The 21,677-nt window shown below is 41.0% G+C and overlaps 1 protein-coding gene across 3 annotated transcripts in view; it reads right to left on the bottom strand.

The window, feature by feature from the left end:
- The window catches only part of LOC117512666 (nuclear receptor coactivator 3-like), a 179,868-nt gene that overhangs the window by 99,453 nt on the left and 58,738 nt on the right, over positions 1–21,677 (bottom strand). The window lies entirely within an intron of this gene.

The raw sequence follows: 21,677 nt of genomic DNA, 5'->3' as shown, positions 1-21,677 counted from the left end.
CATAAATACCCTTTCTCATGATTGGATTCACATGTGTAAGGAGGTCAAGGGTCAATGAGCTTACCAAACCAATTTTGTGTTCCAATAATTAGTGCTAAATGTATTAAAATCAATAAAATGTCAAGGGTGCCCGAATTTATGCACCTGCTCAATTTTGTTTAAATCATTATTGCACACTTTCTGTAAATACTAGAAACTTCATTTCACTTAAATATCAGTAACCCTAACCCTAACCCTCAAATATCAGTCTGTTAGTCTGTTATATGATATATTTAACTGAAATTTCTGATCAAGACAACTAATGGTTTATAAAGGAAAATCATGAAAATTATCAGGGGTGCCCAAACGTTTGCATACAACTGTATATAAGTCGTGCAAAATGGAGGTGAAACGTGGCAATACCAGCAATTTCAGAAATCATTCAATGAAGCATCACCAAGATATGACAGCAGAAAAAACAGAGTCCAACTTGAAGGAAACTGCACTGGAGAAGACATTTGCAGTAATGTTTGCATCAACTTCTCAGAGCGTGTCAAAATTAACTTAAGGGTATATATATTATATATAAGGATATATGCTGTACAGTGTTGCTGAAAATTACAGCTTCCGAAGCCTCATCAATATGCTGGAACCACGCTACGTTTTAGTGACGCAAACATTTGAGTGAAGTAGTAATCACGAACCTATGTGCAAAAGTGAAACAGCTTCACAATTTTGACTGTACATTACTAACTATGCATTAAAGTAACAGCTAAGGGGTCATAATGTGAAAAGTAATATTCAGTGAATGAATGAATTAATGAATTGAATTAATTAATTAATTTATTCAACACATACAGACAAAATGACAAATTAACCTCACTACGAAAACAAAGAAAACAATCCAACAAAGCGCCCATGTGACTGAAAGGTGATGCCCGTAACGCGTAACCGCATAATCTAACGTGTTAATCTTTCCAAATCAGTAATCCAATTAAAGTTACTTCTCCAAGTCACTGTGCGTTACTATTATTTTTGTATTGTTGGTCAATTGCAGCAGTCCCGTGGGCAGGCGGAGGTCACTGTTCGACGGAACTGCCCACTTCACCCATGAAGCATTTGATGCTCAGTTAGTTTGAAAATTACATTTACTATGAAAATTTACATTTGAAAATTACATTTACTATGACTGTTTACTATGACATTTCTAACCTAGGTTAGAAATTTCCTTGTATAAACGACAGCATTAGTTCTCCGAGAATATTTTAGTTAACCAATTTTAGTTAACTAAAACAATGGATGTTGTGCTGCAATGCACCATGGGAGTTTGGGGTTTGGGGGTTTTAAATGTTATTGTGGTTCATGTTAGTGTTACAGTGTTATTAGTGTTATTGATTTATTGTGTTTTTGTAGTTCAACTGGTTTAGTCAGTTAAGTGTTATGTTGCTGTTACCATAAGTAACTTAAATGTCATGTTGACAACATGAGTAGGCATGGGCCGGTATGAGATTTGGACAGTATGATAACTGTGGGCAAAAATACAGAGGTTTCACAGTTTCACTGTATTATGTATAGCTTTAAAATGTGCTTTAACAACATTATGGCTATTTGCATATGAAGCGTGCGTGATTCAGATGCACTAATTGACGCAATGTCTACCGTTACGTGCACAAAACCACTGATAACGTTTAGAGAAAATACCAAAATAGTAGTCATTCTTTTAGACATGTAGCATCTGCCCCGTGGGAAACAAGACTTACTTGCTTAGGGAGAAACGTGGCTGGAATAAGGTCCAGAACTCCAGATGCTCAATACTTGGCCCAGCTTTACGAACAAAGTGCCTGGAATAGATGTATTTGTCCTTCTTGACATGTTTGTGGGAGAAATTTGGTTGACCACAAGCACGGCTCGAGTCCACCGCTTGTACTTCTCAGTGATTTCAAAGATGGGATAAAGTTTGCTCCTTCCATGTAACCCTTTCTGGGTATCTTGAATCGCTCCGCGTCCGACACAGGCCATAGCTATGGTGCTTTGTTGCCACCGTTTTTGGCTTGAAGAGCTATTCTGCAGAACATAAAATGAAAAAGCCAACTTGGTCCTTTTAGACGGAGAGAAAAGTTCAGTGCAGGCTTCGCCTCCTTCAGCCATGATGCAGAGCTAGCTAACGTTAGCTGCCTGTTTGTAAACAGAGACAGAGGTGCATGCCAGGGCAAAGGGCAGCAGCGGCTGCCTTTGCTCTGCCTGTCAAGAATTGTCATAACATGTTCATACAGTAGGGACAGTATACCGGAAAATTTTAGTGGTTTTGATACTGTGACTTTTTCATACCGCGGTATAACGTGAAACTGTTTGTCAAATTAAAAGCACGTGTACAACAGAATGCAGAAAAAAATGTTGTGCGTGGATGCAATTTTAATCACACGCAAACTGGGTAGAGCTGACATATGTCGTTTGGTATGTATTTTCGGTCAAGGATGAACGGTGCCAAAACCGAACGCTGATGAGAGGAATATTTTTAGAGAAGCTACATATATTAGCTGAACAATGGACATTGATATTTACGTTCTGGACTCACACGTCAATCCAGCAGGGGTCGGTAAATCATCTATATATTAAAAGCATGTGTGTGATTTTATTTAGTAAGTGCAATCTAATACATAACATAATTTTAAATATGTTAAAAATGCATAGATGACAGAATAAAATGAAAACACTTATTTCAATTGTGGTCCATTTAAAAATCAAATGACAAAATAGAAGTAAAAATAAAACAATAATTCTAATAATAATAATAATAATAATAATAGTGTGTTGCTCATAACAAAAACCTATGCAATATATGAATAAATTAAGACAGTAAAATTAAATTAACAGTAATTAATTAAATTAACATTTAAAATACGAGGTCTGTTAGAAAAGTATCGGACCTTTTTATTTTTTTCAAAAACCTGATGGATTTGAATCACGTGTGCTTGCATGAGCAAACCTTGAACATTCATGCGCATGCGTGAACTTTTTCACGCCTGTCGATTGCGTCATTTCCTGGTAAGCAGCCTTTGTGTGGGACATGTGCTGTGCGCTCTGCGGATTTTCATTTCAAGGAAAAAGATGGAACGACTGGAGCAGCGCCGCATCAAATTTTGCCAGAAACTGGGCGACAGCCAGGTGGAAACCATTCGGATGATCCAGACGGCTTTCGGTGAGTTTTCAGTCATGTGACTATCCGAGAAATTGTGGAAGAGCTGGGCATGTCACAGCATGTCCTGTGAGACTTCAACACGAAGGTGCTTTTGCTCCGCCATCAGAAGCAGCATGAAATTCACCACCACTCTTTTCATGGCCAAATCTTCTGTCACAGTGGAATGTACTGAAAAAGTGCTGATGTCCACCTCTTCCACAATTTCTCGGACAGCCACACGACAGTCCCGCATCACCACAGCGTTCACTTTGGAAATGATCTGGTCATTTTAGCATGTTGATGGCCGACCGCAGCGTGGCTCGCTCTCCACCATTGTGCGTACGTCTTTAAACCGGTTGTACCACTTCTTAATCTGTGTGATGCCCAAAGCATCATCACCGAAAGCCATCTGAGTCATCTGAATGGTTTCTACCTGGCTGTCGCCCAGTTTCTGGCAAAATTTGATGCAGCGCTGCTCCAGTCATTCCGTCTTTTTCCTTGAAATGAAAATCCGCCGAGAGCACAGCACATGTCCCACACAAAGGCTGCTTACCAGGAAATGATGCAATCGACAGGCGTGAAAAAATTCATGCATGCCCACGAAGGTTCAAGGTTTGCTCATGCAAGCACACGTGATTCAAATAAATCAGGTTTTTGAAAAAATAAAAAGGTCCGATACTTTTCTAACAGACCTTGTATTATGTAATTAAAAGGAAATAAAATGGTGAGTTGTTCTTCAAAAAACTGTTGAGGTCAAAGGTCGAAGGTTCTAAAAATATTGTGGAATCACATGCCATTCCAACTCAATACAGAAACTTTACAGAAATTGCCGAAAAAGTGCTGATGTCAAACTCTTCTGCCATTTCTGTGGTAGTCAGACGACGTCCCGGATCAACAAAGCGTTTACTTTGGAAACGAATGGCACATGGGTTGTAGTTTATTGTTGTCGCAGACCGAATGGTCCGCCTTTTGCATCTGTGCGTGTGTCATTTCGAACCACAGCAGCATGTCTGAGACAAAGTCTCTTCACCCAAAGCAATCAAATGGATTAATGGGATTATTAACCATCAGTTGATAAAGGTAAAACCCCTTAAATCATTCTAAAGTCAGTTTTAAGCAGACACGAGGTCGTTTTAAGCAGGAATGAGGTGAAAATCCGTGACGCTTTGAAATGTCCGACTCGCAGTGAACGCATCACCTCGTAGCTCGTTTAGCTGCGGAACTCTGATCGCTTCCTCTGTCTTTTCTGATGAAATCATGCTGAATTTATGTGGAAATGATTGTTGTACAAAAGCTTCAGCTGTCTGTCACTGAAATAGAAGATGACTGGAGTGCAGTTTGAAGCAGAAACAAAGTGTTAATCTGTGAACCACGTCATCAGGGGGGACCGATTTTTAGGGAGACCATTCGGTCTGCGACACCATTATAACATTTGGAAAGAGGTGTTTAAAACAGCGATTTGCTGTGAAGTTATTAACTGAGACTGAAATCTGCGCAGAGGATATTATTATTATTATTTCCTTTACCTGATGGGCAAATTTAGTTTACGCACGGCTGTGCTCACGCCACAGAACCATCGCGTAAAACTCCAGTGTGGAACGTTGGACGTATCTTGCCTGCAACAGGACAAGAATCCCAGTTCGTGACTTTAATCCACACAAAGCTGACTCATGACTGACATCTTTAATTGTATTTGAGAGGGGTTAATGAAGACATTGTGGACTTGCCACTGGAAGCGAAGCAGAGAACCAACAAACAGTGGGTCAAAGCGCTACTTCGTTGCTTCAAGTTTCAAGCAGACCCGTCGCAGTCTGCAATCAACGTAGAAAAACAAAGGCCGCTCCGGTGTTCCGAAATGAAGGACCGATAAGGAAATCATTAAGCTTTCTGGCTTCTGTCTGTGGTGCATTCAAGATGCATCGGAAAAGAATCGATGCAAGCAGGCAGTGAGCGATGCAACACGATTCAACCTGTCAAATGAATCGATGCACACCGAATGAATCGATGCAATGGGATAGTGCACATTTGTATCTAGATATTGAGTCGTATCGATTGATCGCCACATGCCTAGACTACATACACCAATATGCATTGAAGATAAGTTACACATAGCTTCAAAGCAAGTTACACATATGTTTTGGGTACGCTAGACATTATCGCAATGTATTTGGACTTATGAGTAACGTGTGTCAACAATCGCATAACTTACCTACAGTATGGCACATGTATGCAGGCATACGCTGGCATGCGTCAAAAATATTATGCATGCACAAACTTTTCAACAAAGTCGCCGTACTGCAACATATACCAGCATGCTTCTACATGCTCTTAATGTATACAAAACATATTCATAACTTATTAGACGTATGCCAGGGTATTTTTAATAGGTCGGCATACACAGTGTCAAGATGTGACAGGGACTTTAGGCAGAGTTAGACACTGGCATGACGGCAACATATGGAGCTGCCCCATTTGAGCTTCAAACCTGCTCTTCAGAAAACACGTGTAACATCACAGAGAGTTTGTCCAGCATATATAAAGGCTATGATATGAACTCATGTCTCTGAACATGCACCACTCTGCATTTAATCATTAGTGATCGATCTCTGCTCCCCTCCACAGCATGTCTTTTTCCTGGTTCTCTCCCTCAGCCCCAACCAGTCCCAGCAGAAGACTGCCCCTCCCTGAGCCTGGTTCTGCTGGAGGTTTCTTCCTGTTAAAAGGGAGTTTTTCCTTCCCACTGTAGCCAAGTGCTTGCTCACAGGGGGTCGTTTTGACCGTTGGGGTTTTACATAATTATTGTATGGCCTTGCCTTACAATATAAAGCGCCTTGGGGCAACTGTTTGTTGTGATTTGGCGCTATATAAAAAAAAAAAAATTGAAAAAATTGAATTGAATATTATCCAGTTTTCATATGAGAAAACAGCTGTAGTAATTTGTGACTATGCATAATACAAACAAAATACTAAATATTTTGATCATCTAAATATTAGCACACAAGCACACTTGAAAATTTTCCTTAAACTATTCTGTTGTAACTTAGGTACATGCTGAAGTTAAGAAATTTTCCAGTCCTGCATCTGTATACATGCACGTGGCACCAAAGCAGCAAGAGAGACTGCTCTTTTAGTTGGCTCATGAAATAATTTAAAATAGGCCCACTACGCGCACACACTCCAGACGTTTGATGTGTAATGAGAGAAACCATTAGCAGCAAAAATGGGCTCTCCCCTCCCTGCTGCTCAGCAGATCTTACAGCCACAGTTACACATCTATTTATACATTCACTCCTTTTTAGATTTTCTCTTCTTTAACAGGGAGCAGTTTGTGCAAGCATGGCACACAGTCAAGAAGGCAGCATTCCTCCTGCTTCTCGCCCTTCTCTCCTCTTCTACTGCTTTTCTCTCTTCATTCCCATCCCCCCCACTCTGTAAATGTCTCCTCCCTCTTCATACCCTTCCCCCAGCTCTCTCCTGCTCTGTCCCTCCCTCCCTCCCTCTCATCAGGCAATATGCAGCAAGGCACAAATTCATTGTGGAAAGTGAGATGGCAAACAAGAACTGGAGACAGAGGTGGGGAAAAAAACCAGAGTGATAGCTTGAACTGAAAAACAGCAAAAAAAAAAAAAAATTGGGGCGGGGGGGAGATGACAACAGGAATGACAAGGAGGGAAAGAGACAACTGGCATGGAAAGCGACAAAGAAAGTGAATGCGGGAGGAATGTGGGTGAGAGAGTGGTGAGGAGGAGGGAGAAGCTTGCTTTCGCTCCAGCGATGGGCGTTCTTCTCCCGGTTCCTCCGAGGTCAAAAGTTTACAATGGTTTTAATTTCACCTTTCCTCACCTGACCCACTCTGAGAATCTGACTTTAAAGATTTTGAGCTAGCCTCTCCTTCACATCACCGCTGTTTTATACAACACACGTTATGCACATTGTTTTATTTCCACTGTATGTATACTTGTTTTTTGCAACTCATCGATCAATGGCAACAAAAAGAAACACTGTGGGGTAATGTAGAGGAGAGGAGTATATTTCTTTCACAATTTATTTTACTATTATTATTCCTCTTGAGTACAAATCACATGGTGCAGCGCCACCTCAATGGCGTGTGGATCAAAAACCACAAGATCAACAGCTCACACTGAGGATGGAAAAAATGCACAGCACAGTGCTGACATGGGTCCAAAATCTGTGCAAAGCCACTTGATCAATAGCATTCACTTAAAAACTCACAATGAAACTGTGTGGACACACCCCACTCACTGGCACTGATGAACAGTGGATGTATGAGCACCAGTTACGCGTGTATGCGCAGGCTTGTGTGCGTGGAGAGAGTGGAAGTGGGGCTATGAAGGGGGAGGAGGCTGCAGTTAGATCATAGCATCAGTGAGGGGAGGGGCTGCTCTGCAAACAGAGGGAGCAGAGTGCAGGAAGGATGAGAATGGCTGGATACGGCAAGTAGAATGCCTTCAAACCTGGATTAAGGCAACTTGGGCAATGTGTGTTTCCTACTGCCTTTTCATCACTGTCTGGGTGCGTCTTGATTAATTAACAACCATGCTCACCGAGGAACCTCCCCGTCTTTCTAGTCTTATTGTGCTTCTCCTTCCTCTTTCATCCACCTGACTGTGATAACAGGTTTCCATTTGATGTCATTGATTCCACTGGGTGGCTGCAATGTTTCAGGTCAAAAGTTTTGCTTTCATATAGGTAGACAGGAGCATGTAAGAGAAACAGCCATTTAAAAAAAACACCTGTATTTGTACTCTTCCTCCAGTAATTTTGTTGAGCCAGCAATTTACTTTTTTTAAGTTACATTTGCCATGATGCCTTTGTAACAACTGGTCTGTTCTATATTGGGAGTGGAGGAGGGGAGACCACAAGGGGCACCTCCACAGATGCATGGATGAAAAAGAAACTAGCACCTGTTTTTGGACTATAACAAAATGATAGAAGAACCAACAGCAGAGGCAACTTTCTGTAATGACAAGCCTCAATCACATTTTCCCTGCACTGGTAACAGCAAAGTGCAGGGAAAGCAAAAAAGTTCATCCATTTTACGCAGCTTGTTAAGACAATAACTTGAAAACAATAAATGCCATCATCTGGTAACTCACCTAATTTGAAAAAAGAAAAAAAAAACATAATGAGGACAAACCCTATTGGATCTGGTGAATTTTGATGCGTGAGATTGATCATAGGAGCAACTTTATTTTGGTTGTGTAATATTTCATAGATGTGTCTAACACCTGCTGGATGTTTGATGGATGCTGGATACATTTTTTTTTAATTACTAACAGCTGTGGTTGAACACACACGTTTGAGTGCCTCTTGAAAACTGGACACTTCAGATGTTTGTTGCTGCGTTCCACCCAGCCGACAGCCGAGCAATTGCAAGGAGAATATGATGTGGGCCACTGAGTTAACATGCCAGCAGCCATCATGAAATGGCATCTCACTAACTTAGAAGATCTTCACTTAGCCTGGAAAAAGAGTTTGTTGCTCTATAAAAAAGCCCTCCGTAAAGCTAGGACATCTTTCTACTCATCACTAAATGAAGAAAATAAGAATAACCTCAGGTTTCTTTTCAGCACTGTAGCTAGGCTGACAAAGAGTCAGAGCTCTATTGAGCTGAGTATTCCATTAACTTTAACTAGTAATGACTTCATGACTTTCTTTGCTAACAAAATTTTGACTATTAGAGAAAAAATTACTCATAACCATCCCAAAGATGTATCGTTATCTTTGGCTGCTTTCAGTGATGCCGGTATTTGGTTAGACTCTTTCTCTCCAGTTGTTCTGTCTGAGTTATTTTCATTGGTTGCTTCGTCCAAACCATCGGCATGTTTATTGGACCCCATTCCTGCCAGGCTGCTCAAGGAAGTCCTACCATTATTTAATGCTTCAATCTTAAATATGATCAATCTATCTTTGTTAGTTGGTTATGTACCACAGGCCTTTAAGGTGGCAGTAATTAAACCATTACTTAAAAAGCCATCACTTGATCCAACTATCTTAGCTAATTATAGGCCAATTTCCAACCTTCCTTTTCTCTCAAAGATTCTTGAGAGGGTAGTTGTAAAACAGTTAACTGATCACCTGCAGAGGAATGGTCTATTTGAAGAGTTTCAGTCAGGTTTTAGAATTCATCATAGTACAGAAACAGCATTAGTGAAGGTTACAAATGATCTTCTTATGGCTTCGGACAGTGGACTTATCTCTGTGCTTGTTCTGTTGGACCTCAGTGCTGCTTTTGATACTGTTGACCATAAAATTTTATTACAGAGATTAGAGCATGTCATAGGTATTAAAGGCACTGCGCTGCGGTGGTTTGAATCATATTTGTCTAATAGATTACAGTTTGTTCATGTAAATGGGGAATCTTCTTCACAGACTAAAGTTAATTATGGAGTTCCACAAGGTTCTGTGCTAGGACCAATTTTATTCACTTTATACATGCTTCCCTTAGGCAGTATTATTAGACGGTATTGCTTAAATTTTCATTGTTACGCAGATGATACCCAGCTTTATCTATCCATGAAGCCAGAGGATACACACCAATTAGCTAAACTGCAGGATTGTCTTACAGACATAAAGACATGGATGACCTCTAATTTCCTGCTTTTAAACTCAGATAAAACTGAAGTTATTGTACTTGGCCCCACAAATCTTAGAAGCATGGTGTCTAACCAGATCGTTACTCTGGATGGCATTTCCCTGATCTCTAGTAATACTGTGAGAAATCTTGGAGTCATTTTTGATCAGGATATGTCATTCAAAGCGCATATTAAACAAATATGTAGGACTGCCTTTTTGCATTTACGCAATATCTCTAAAATCAGAAAGGTCTTGTCTCAGAGTGATGCTGAAAAACTAATTCATGCATTTATTTCCTCTAGGCTGGACTATTGTAATTCATTATTATCAGGTTGTCCTAAAAGTTCCCTAAAAAGCCTTCAGTTGGTTCAGAATGCTGCAGCTAGAGTACTGACGGGGACTAGCAGGAGAGAGCATATCTCACCCGTGTTGGCCTCTCTTCATTGGCTTCCTGTTAATTCTAGAATAGAATTTAAAATTCTTCTTCTTACTTATAAGGTTTTGAATAATCAGGTCCCATCTTATCTTAGGGACCTCGTAGTACCATATTACCCCATTAGAGTGCTTCGCTCTCAGACTGCGGGCTTACTTGTAGTTCCTAGGGTTTGTAAGAGTAGAATGGGAGGCAGAGCCTTCAGCTTTCAGGCTCCTCTCCTGTGGAACCAGCTCCCAATTCAGATCAGGGAGACAGATACCCTCTCTACTTTTAAGATTAGGCTTAAAACTTTCCTTTTCGCTAAGGCTTATAGTTAGGGCTGGATTGGGTGACCCTGGACCATCCCTTGGTTATGCTGCTTTAGACGTAGATTGTGGGGGGTTCCCATGATGCACTGTTTCTTTCTCTTTTTGCTCTGTATGCATCACTCTGCATTTAATCATTAGTGATCGATCTCTGCCCCCCTTCACGGCATGTCTTTTTCCTGGTTTTTTCCCTCAGCCCCAACCAGTCTCAGCAGAAGACTGCCCCTCCCTGAGCCTGGTTCTGCTGGAGGTTTCTTCCTGTTAAAAGGGAGTTTTTCCTTCCCACTGTTGCCAAGTGCTTGCTCATAGGGGGTCGTTTTGACCATTGGGGTTTTTCATAATTATTGTATGGCCTTGCCTTACAATATGGAGCGCCTTGGGGCAACTGTTTGTTGTGATTTGGCGCTATATAAGAAAAAAGTTGATTGATTGATTGAGTTGATCATGCCTTAAGCTCAGCTGACAAGCTATCAACTGCGGAGAGAAATACGCTATGTCCCACCTAATTAACAAGCTAGCAACTGCAAAGAGGAACATGCAGCACTACACCTACCTAACAAGCTAGCAAGCAAGAAACATGACACCCACTACATTGGCAAATACAAAAGCTGATTTGCTGTCAATGCTTTACAGTTTTTTGGGTGTCAAAATCAAACCCCTCGTCCGTGTCATGACACCTGGGTAACGGATGAAATAGGGGATTGCCTGTTGGGGTGAAATACAGTTAGAACTTTTGCACCCCCTGGCACAAAAGGCAACCATAAAGGCCCAACAGGAACCCCAAACATGAGATGGCTGGTTCTGGTGAAACAAGAAGTCCTCAAAGGTGGAAGAGGTGGTGGCTTGTAACCCAATGGCTGTGAAGGCAGATGAAGGCTGCAGCAGGTCCTCAGACCCCAATCATCTGGGATTTCTCAGCCATTGGACCAGGCTAAGGATCTGTCAAGGACCATATATTTGTCGGCGTGCAACAATATTCCCATGTTAAACAAGCCCACAAGCAAGCGTCCCTTGATCGACCCTGGGTGTAGATTTTCTATGCTGCGCTGCACACCTTTTGGTAATCAGCAAAGAGTGACAGGGGCAGGATTGTGAATCTCGAAACCATTAGCTCTGATACGGCACAGAAGCGGCAGATAAGTGATTCAGTTGTCAAACCAATAGAAGAAGCAGGAGGGTTTTTTTGGCAACTGTATTTGCGACTGAGATGCCCTATTTAGGATCCGCTCTACTCACCCTGAACAGGGAGAGGGCTAGAAAAGGTGTCCTAAACCTGTCTGGATTACCACATCTAGGGGGGGGGGGGGGGGGGGGGGGGTCATCATTTCTGTGGTAGAAAAAGACAAAACAAAAAAGTGATGAAATTTGGTACATGGAACATACGCACCTTGATGGACAACAAAAATTCGGGCCAACAGGCAGACAGTTCTCATCTCACTCAAACTCCAGAAACTTGACCTCAACACTGTCATCTTGAGTGAAACAAGAAGAGAAGGACACCTATGAGAAGAGCAGGGGGGCTACACTTTCTTCTTTAAAGGGCTTCCGACCTCTCAAGAGAAACGGTCTTGACTCCAGAACAGCAAAGGAACTCTACAAAATGAAACACCCAACCTGAAATCCAAGCCCTCTGTGACAGAAAAAACAGTAAAGGCTTCTTCAATGACACCAAACCAATCTACGGCCCTTCCACCCAAGGATGGCCTGAGCCTGCTAAAGAACAGTGATGACATCAGTGCCTGATGGTAGGGATACTTTAAAGACCTCTAGAACACCAACCTAATCACTGAGAAGGATGTACTCATCCATTTAGCAAGACAAGACATCATTGAAGAATTCAGCCAAACCTAAACTCTTGGAAAAAAAAAAAAACTCTTGTCATCTTTAAAGGCAAGAAAAACAACAAAGCACCTCTGGGAGGCTACATTCTCGCCAAGGTCTTTAAAGAAGGGGGTCCCATTCTCCAACGCCAACTGCTATCAACTCAAAACTAGACTCAAGAAGAAATACAGCAGACTTGAAAGACGCAATGTACAAGTGGTAAGGAAACAAGTCTGACTGTGGAAATCATTGTGGAATCTCCTTGCTGTCTACTACAGTAAAGGTTCTTGCACAGATTTCTAAAAACTGTCTGAGACCACTAGCAGAAAGCATCTTTCATGACACCTAGAGTAGCTCCCAACCATCAAGAGGAATAACAGACATGATCTTCACTGTCCACCAATTGCAAGGAAAGTATCAAGAGCAACACAAACCAATGACTTGAAAAAGGCATTCGACAGCATGTCATGGCCACTTCTACGGAAGACCCTTGTCACAAACAGAACAGTTGCCCCTAAAAATTGGCCCGCCTTGCCTTCACTGCACATGCGTCATTTGAGACTACAGCAGCTCATCTGAGATGGACTCTCTTCACCCAAAGTGATCAAAGGGAATAATGTCATTATTAACCATCAGATGACAAAGTAAAACCTCTTAAATCATTCTAAAGTCAGTTTTAAGCAGAAACTAGGCCGTTTTAAGAAGAAACAAGGCCATAATCAGTGAGTTGCGACTGACGCTTTGAAATGGCAGAGGCGCAGTGAAGGCAGCAGCAGCTCGTCTGGCTGCTGCATTATGAATCCTGAATTCATGTGGAAATGATTGTTGTACAAAACCTTCAGATATCTGTTACCGAGACACACAGAAATGACGCATGCGCAGTGAAGGCAGGGCGGACTGATTTTTAGGGGGGGGCCATTCAGTCAGCGACATCCTGAACAAAACGGCCTGTCTGGAAAAATTCATCAAAGTCCTGAATCTCCTCCACAATGACATGTCTGCTAAAGTTCTGGTAAATGGCAAGGAACTGAAGACTTCAATGTTTCAGTATGCAGTCGGCAGCAGTGTGTCATCCCTTACAGAAGAAGGACTTCCAAAAAAACAGTGACATCGATGTTGAGATCCAACACTGACTTAAGTATAGTAGTGTTCAGAATAATAGTAGTGCTATGCGACTAAAAAGATTAATCCAGGTTTCGAGTATATTTCTTATTGTTACATGGGAAACAAGGTACCAGTAGATTCTCACAAATCCAACAAGACCAAGCACTCATGATATGCACACTCTTAAGGCTTGTCTTGTTGAAACACCCATTTCAAGGGCATGTCCTCTTCAGCATAAGGCATGACCTCTTCAAGTATTTTGACATATCCAAACTGATCCATGATACCTGGTATAAGTTACGAGGTCTGTGAGAAAAGTAATGGACCTTTTTATTTTTTTCAAAAACTATATGGATTTGATTCATATGTTTTTACGTCAGCCAAGCTTGAACCTTCGTGAGCACGCGTGAGTTTTTCCACGCCTGTCAGTTGCGTCATTCGCCTGTGAGCACACTTTGTTGGAGGAGTGGTCCAGCCCCTCGTCGGATTTTCATTGTCAGGAAATGGCGGAATGATTTGGGCTTTTTTTTCCATCAGAATTTTTTCAGAAACTGTTAGAGAGACTGCATTTAATCTATTATTAGACTCAATTGGCTTTGCTCAAAATGTAAATGAGTCCACCCACCACTTTAATCATATCTTAGATCTTGCTCTGACTTATGGTATGGAAATTGAAGACTTAACAGTATTCCCTGAAAACTCCCTTCTGTCTGATCATTTCTTAATAACATTTACATTTACTCTGATGGACTACCCAGCAGTGGGGAATAAGTTTCATTACACTAGAAGTCTTTCAGAAAGCGCTGTAACTAGGTTTAAGGATATGATTCCTTCTTTATGTTCTCTAATGCCATATACCAACACAGTGCAGAGTAGCTACCTAAACTCTGTATTTGAGATAGAGTATCTCGTCAATAGTTTTACATCCTCATTGAAGACAACTTTGGATGCTGTAGCTCCTCTGAAAAAGAGAGCTTTAAATCAGAAGTGCCTGACTCCGTGGTATAACTCACAAACTCGCAGCTTAAAGCAGATAACCCGTAAGTTGGAGAGGAAATGGCGTCTCACTAATTTAGAAGATCTTCACTTAGCCTGGAAAAAGAGTCTGTTGCTCTAAAAAAAAGCCCTCCATAAAGCTAGGACATCTTACTACTCATCACTAATTGAAGAAAATAAGAACAACCCCAGGTTTCTTTTCAGCACTGTAGCCAGGCTGACAAAGAGTCAGAGCTCTATTGAGCCGAGTATTCCTTTAACTTTAACTAGTAATGACTTCATGACTTTCTTTGCTAATAAAATTTTAACTATTAGAGAAAAAATTACTCATAACCATCCCAAAGACGTATCGTTATCTTTGGCTGCTTTCAGTGATGCCGGTATTTGGTTAGACTCTTTCTCTCAGATTGTTCTGTCTGAGTTATTTTCATTAGTTACTTCATCCAAACCATCAACATGTTTATTGGACCCCATTCCTACCAGGCTGCTGAAGGAAGCCCTACCATTGTTTAATGCTTCGATCTTAAATATGATCAATCTATCTTTATTAGTTGGCTATGTACCACAGGCTTTTAAGGTGGCAGTAATTAAACCATTACTTAAAAAGCCATCACTTGACCCAGCTATCTTAGCTAATTATAGGCCAATCTCCAACCTTCCTTTTCTCTCAGAAATTCTTGAAAGGGTAGTTGTAAAACAGCTAACTGATCATCTGCAGAGGAATGGTCTATTTGAAGAGTTTCAGTCAGGTTTTAGAATTCATCATAGTACAGAAACAGCATTAGTGAAGGTTACAAATGATCTTCTTATGGCCTCGGACAGTGGACTCATCTCTGTGCTTGTTCTGTTAGACCTCAGTGCTGCTTTTGATACTGTTGACCATAAAATTTTATTACAGAGATTAGAGCATGCCATAGGTATTAAAGGCACTGTGCTGCGGTGATTTGAATCATATTTATCTAATAGATTACAATTTGTTCATGTAAATGGGGAGCTCTCAGCTGCCCAGCTCTCCACAATTTCTCCTATACTCACTGGGCTGGTAAGCATTGAAAGCCAAGATAGGCATGTCCCAACTTGTCCCCTGGCACTCCGAAATGGAGGTGTTCCTTTGTCTCGCTCGATCAGCGAATCGGTCGTGACGCGCGAAGCCTCCACGCAGCTTTCCATGACAAAATCTCGTTAAAAGTGAAATCTGCCAGAAAATGGCTGATGTCCAACTCTTGTGATAACCAGGGAAATTGCTCACGACGGTCCCAGCTCCACACAGCCATCCGTTTAGAAATGATGTGGTGTTTTCTGCCTCTCGATGGCGGCTCGGAGCGCGGCGCACCGTGCGCCATTGTGGGGCATCCTTAAAGCTGTAGTAACACTCCTTATTCTCTGTGAAGCCCGTAAAATTTTCACCGAAAGCCAGATAAATTTTTCGAATGGTTTCCAGCTGCTTGTCTCTAACAGTTTCTGAAAAAATTCTGATGGAAAAAAAAAGCCCAAATCATTCTGCCATTTCCTTGCAATGAAACAACGAGAGGGGTCGACCAGTGCTCACTCAAAGCCTGCCCACAGGTGAATGACGCAACCGACAGGCGTGGAAAAACTCACGCATGCGCACGAAGGTTCAAGCTTGGCTGACGTAAAAACATATGAATCAAATCCATATAGTTTTTGAAAAAAATAAAAAGGTACGATACTTTTCTCACAGACCTCGTATATAGGCCCAACACCATAGTAGGAGACACATGCCCATATCATGATGCTTGCACCACCATGCTTCACTGTGAACTGTGGCTTGAATTCAGAGTTTGGGGGTCATCTCACAAACTGTCTGCGGCCCTTGGACCCAAAAAGAACAATTTTACTCTCATCAGTCCACAAAATATTCCTCCATTTCTCTTTAGGCCAGCTGATGTGTTCTTTGGCAAATTGTAACCTCTTCTGCACGTCTTTTATTTAACAGAGGGACTTTGCAGGGGATTCTTGCAAATAAATTAGCTTCACACGTCTTCTGTGATAACACTTACAGATAACTCCAGACTGTCTTTGATCATCCTGGAGCTGATCAATGGGTGAGCCTTTGCCATTCTGGTTATTCTTCTATCCATTTTGATGGTTGTGTTCCATTTTCTTCCATGTGTCTCTGTTTTTTTTTTTGTCCATTTTAAAGCATTGGAGATCATTGTAGATGAACAGCCTATAATTTTTTGCACTTGCGTATACGTTTTCCCCTCTCCAATCAACATTTTAATCAAACTACGCTGTTCTTCTGAACAATGTCTTGAACGTCCCATTTTCCTCAGGCTTTCAAAGAGAAAAGCATGTTCAACAGGTGCTGGCTCCATCCTTAAATAGGGGACACTTGATTCACACCTGTTTGTTCCACAAAATTGACAAACTCACTGACTGAATGCCACACTACTATTATTGTGAACACCCCCTTTTCTACTTTTTTTTTTTTAATAATAGCCCAATTTCATAGCCTTAAGAGTGTGCATATCATGAATGCTTGGTCTTGTTGGATTTGTGAGAATCTACTGAATCTACTGGTACCTTGTTTCCCATGTAACAATAAGAAATATACTCAAAACTTGGATTAATCTTTTTAGTCACATAGCACTACTATTATTCTGAACACTACTGTATATAGTAACTCAATTCGTCTAGCTTTGTACCCGTGTTTTCAACAGCAGTGACCTTAACCTTACTGTTAGAAATATTTCTTTCCTTCTATATTGCTGAAGTGTGTCGAGATAAAGGTTAACCTTACTCTAACCTGGTAGTAGCAAGGTGTACCTATATATATATATATATATATATATATATATATATAGTAAGTCCGAGACTACCTAGACGTGTCCATAAAATTCTGACCACAAATATGGGTTCTATTCCTTGATTAAAAGGGAGGTGGGGGAATTAATCAAGTGCCCTTCGGCAAGGTTCTAAATCCACAGGTTGCGCTCTCATGGTAGTATGCCAGCAATGCTGTGCAAGTGCATATGTGAATGGGTAAATGTGAAGAATCATTACATAAATCCTCAATAAATGCAGTCCAATTTTACCCAAGGCCATCAAATATGCCCATCGGGTATTGCGAAGACTTTGCGTCCATCTGTTCATCGGTCTGTGCTCAGCATAATTCCAGTCCTTTTACTGCCAGTCTTCAAATTCACAGGGACCATTCTCAGGACATAGACCTTGGAGTTCAGAGATGGCCAACCCTGACCTATTTTAAGAGGTTAAAATGTTACATTCTGTTTCATTCTGTTACGTTTTTTATTTTTTGAGGGGCAGGGTCAGAGTAGAGTGGCACCGTGATGTCAATGGCAGGTCTAGCTAGCTGCAAACTCTGTTTCGTTTGTGTGTAAATATAACCTATTTGTCATATATTATGTAAACACTAGCAAGAAATAAACACAAACTTTTTTTGGAACCTGATAACACCTCTGAAAACATTTTGCAGACGTCAGCGTGCACATTAACTTCTGCTAACTCGATGCTAACATCCGCTCTTGTCAAAAGCTCATGCATGCGCACACGCACGCCCTCCTGCAGACGTTGTTAAAATGTAAATATTGTTTATGACTGATTGATTGATAGAGGGGCTTTACTCAACATGTACAAACTGTATGTAAGACAATAAGATCCTAATAATGTAAGTAACAAAAAATATACACACACACTTTGCATTGGGATACCAATTAGACAACTGCACATTATAAAGAAGACAATGTTCATACAGCTGAGCTTATGTTAGCATTGTGTTATATTTATTATTTATTGCAAATAGTTGTGCATCACTGGTTAATAAACTGAGGTCAAAATAAGCTTAATGAAAACCAAATGGTTGTGTCAAACCTTATGTTTTGAAAAAGGCTTGTTAACTGTTTTAAGAGGACACTTCAAAGGCACAGGTTTCAAACCTTTCAGGCTATTGTCCAAAGTTGGACAGAAACTCAGCTACAGACAGGAAACAAACACGGTTTCTTCACAAAGATTTATTCTGACAGTCCACAAGCCATTAAAACACAGTCAGTGTCTCAAGTAGACAGATCACCTTACATCTCCTTTTCACTCCTCAAGTAGTGCCTCATCCATCTTCCTTTTACTGCTTCAGTCATTCTTCCCCCTTTGCCTTTTGTCATTTGGCTACATCTTGGAACAGGTCACAGGTCAGACAAAGGAGCAGTGGGCCGTTGGGTTGGTGGTTGTGTGACTGTGAAATTCTAGAAGTGTGTTAGGATGTGAGAGTAAATTCTTAGCCAACTATTAAAACAAAACAGTTGATCCGTTTGTCTCTTCTCGTCAGCTTAAAATATTGCTTCTGTGATTCAAAAGATTCTGTGAAGATATAATTTCACATTAAAATGCATTCATAGAAAACTTGGTGGCAGGAAGGGAGATGGGAAACAATAAGCCAATTCAGCATCTCAGTATGCGCAGTGCATGCTGGGCCAGGTCAAAGTTCACGACTACCCAAAATACACAATAACGGCCAACAGCAACGTATATACTGAAGACTGAGTGATGGAAAAGTAAACATTTTCAAAGAATTTAGGAAAAATTGGAGCTACAAAATAGGTGGGAAGTGAAAGAAAGAACTTGTGGCCCTACCTTATCACACTATAAAATGCCCCATAGAACTAACCAAAGAAGACGAACGGGAAGGTGTTAAAGACCAAGTCTTTTCCGGTGTTTGATAGTTGTCAGTTAACAATTCCCGATCCGTTACAAGTGTCAGATGGTTGAGAAAATAAGACATCAGCCACAAACGGCACCCCCTGCATGTATGTTTGTTATTAACGATTATCTCATACAGAAAGATGAGCAAAACTTGCACAGCCATGTGTGATGGAGGCCAGCAGGAGTCACTGTGCATATGGTAGGCAATAGGCCTTACTCCCCTGACAGCTAAAGGATTCTCTGAGCCAGAGCCAAGATTTTAGCCGATTGGACAAAGCGTCCATCTCCCATGCCGGAGATTGTGAGTTCACGTCCCAAGGAGAGCGAAAGGGAGGAGTCAAAAACAACATCACAACACAACACCACTACACATGCAAACACACAGGGTATAGTACAGGCTGAGCTCTGTTTTGCAAAATGTAGACATTACATTATCAAATATTTGGCTAGGTTTATTTGGATATGTATAGGGATGGGCACTGATAAGATTTCATCTATATCGATACCATTATCGATTCCGCTTATCGATCCAATTCCTTATCGATTCCCTTATTGATACCTCCTGTTAATTTTCTGTGTACTACATGTAGGCTTTACAGGTTTTTGTATGTCAGCAACATTTTACTGAGTCTTAAAGTAAATAAATATGAAATTGGTCACTGGATCCTTGATCTCTGGACGTAAATAGAAATAAACAAAATCTGTATTTTTTGTCAAAAGCATTTCCTTTCAGAAATTGATGGCATGATTGCCTCTCCACACATCTGAGCTTAGCTCAGCTGGCTGCTGGAGTCTGAAGGTCTGCAGCCATACAGTCTTGCTGCACTTCGGCACAGGACGTCTCATTTTGGGAGGGAAAATTTTTTTTGATCAATTGCAGTTTATTGTTTGTATTACAATGTTTGGAAAGAGATGTCATTTGAATTAAATGGCGATTCGCTTTGAAGTTATAAATTCTGAGTGGACTTGACTCTGCAGAGAGCGGCGCAGCATTTGGAGCAACGCAACGGAGGACGATTCTCATTTCTTTGTTGCAACAAGACAGGAGTCCCAGTTAGTCACTTCAATCTGCACAAAAGTGACTCATGATTGACATATTTTAATGGCTTTAAGAGGGGTTAAGAAGCGGAGTTGCTGCTTCTGAAGAGGTGCGAAACAATGAAGCAACGAAGCAACAGATCAAAGCACTGGTTCATTGGTTCAAAGTTCAAAGCAAAGCCGCGCTGCAGAAACGGGCGATTACAGACCCACTGCAGGGTCTGTAATCAATGTAGAGAAATTGTCATTTTCCCGACAAACACCCTCAAAACAATGGTCACTCTGAAGGACCGATAAGAGGAATCGTTAAGCAAAAAGGCTATCGATGTTGGTGGATTGAATCATTTCTTAATGATACCCGAAAGGAACTGGTTCCCAATACCCATCCCTAGATATGTAACAGATAAAAGTAAAAACAATAATAACTTATTCATTTAGTTCACTCAGCAAATCCCTCAGGATCTTGCAGTTCCATTGGAAAAGAGTGCAGGACATATGCTGGATTGCAAATGCAATGTGCAATGCCTTGTTTGCACTCGTGTACTGGGTATTTTGCTTTTTCCACTTTCGCAGCCCACACGTACCATTGTGACAACCATCCACTAAACAATGTGGACCTAGCATGCTACTTTAACCTGCATCAAGTTTCTGTAATTGTTCAAAAAATCCGAACTCTTTAAAAAGTGGTTTCACACTACAAACAAATCGAACCATGGTTCAGTTTGATCAGGATAGAGGCAGCATTCCTACCTATTTTGGTTCACACAAAAGTGAAAAACTCAAAAAGGTCCAGAACAAACAAGATAGGTATGAAAGCCCCCTCAAGGATCAAAGACACCGGAGGACTCTGGTTGACCAGTAGAGACTCTGATCAAATGTGACTTGACGGCTGTCCAGTCCCTGTTGCCTGATAAATTTGCACTGGAACACCATAGAAAGATGTCCATCTAGCATGTATGTTCTGCACATCCATAAACTGTCCTTGCCAGTAGCTGTCACTAGTTTGTTCACATCACTCAGAGAAGGAAACTGGAAGTTGTGTAGATATAAATTATAAACAAATCAGCATTTGCTCACCATATCTACTGCACTCTCACTCATCAGTGGCAGCTTTGGCAGTCACTGACAAATGTGTAAACTCCGTCAATGACCGTGTCAAACTCTTAACATATATATTGTGTGATTGTGTGTGGCCTCTTAAATTTGTTGTTTGCTTGGTTTTGTCACTTCTCTTTCTCTTCTTGCACACTGATTTGCTAAAGCTGAATAACCAAACAGAGTGCGCTCTCTCACCCACAGGCACCAGCAATACATTTTAGACTGCAAACATGTCTACACTTGGGTCATCATCTCACGATGAGGCCTGCTGACCCCTAAAACGTTAATCTGCTCCAAATCGTGAATCGTCCGCAATCCACTAATGAAAATTTATGCAAACTATGAATATCCACAAACTGTTAATAATTTTGCTGCAAACCGTGAATAAAATATCCCAAGAAACGTGAACGCAGTAAGTCGCAAAACATGAATATCACTCATGATA

Source organism: Thalassophryne amazonica, chromosome 6, assembly GCF_902500255.1.
Source record: "Thalassophryne amazonica chromosome 6, fThaAma1.1, whole genome shotgun sequence".
Classification (NCBI taxonomy): Eukaryota; Metazoa; Chordata; class Actinopteri; order Batrachoidiformes; family Batrachoididae; genus Thalassophryne; species Thalassophryne amazonica.
This window is presented reverse-complemented; position numbering and strand designations above follow the sequence as displayed.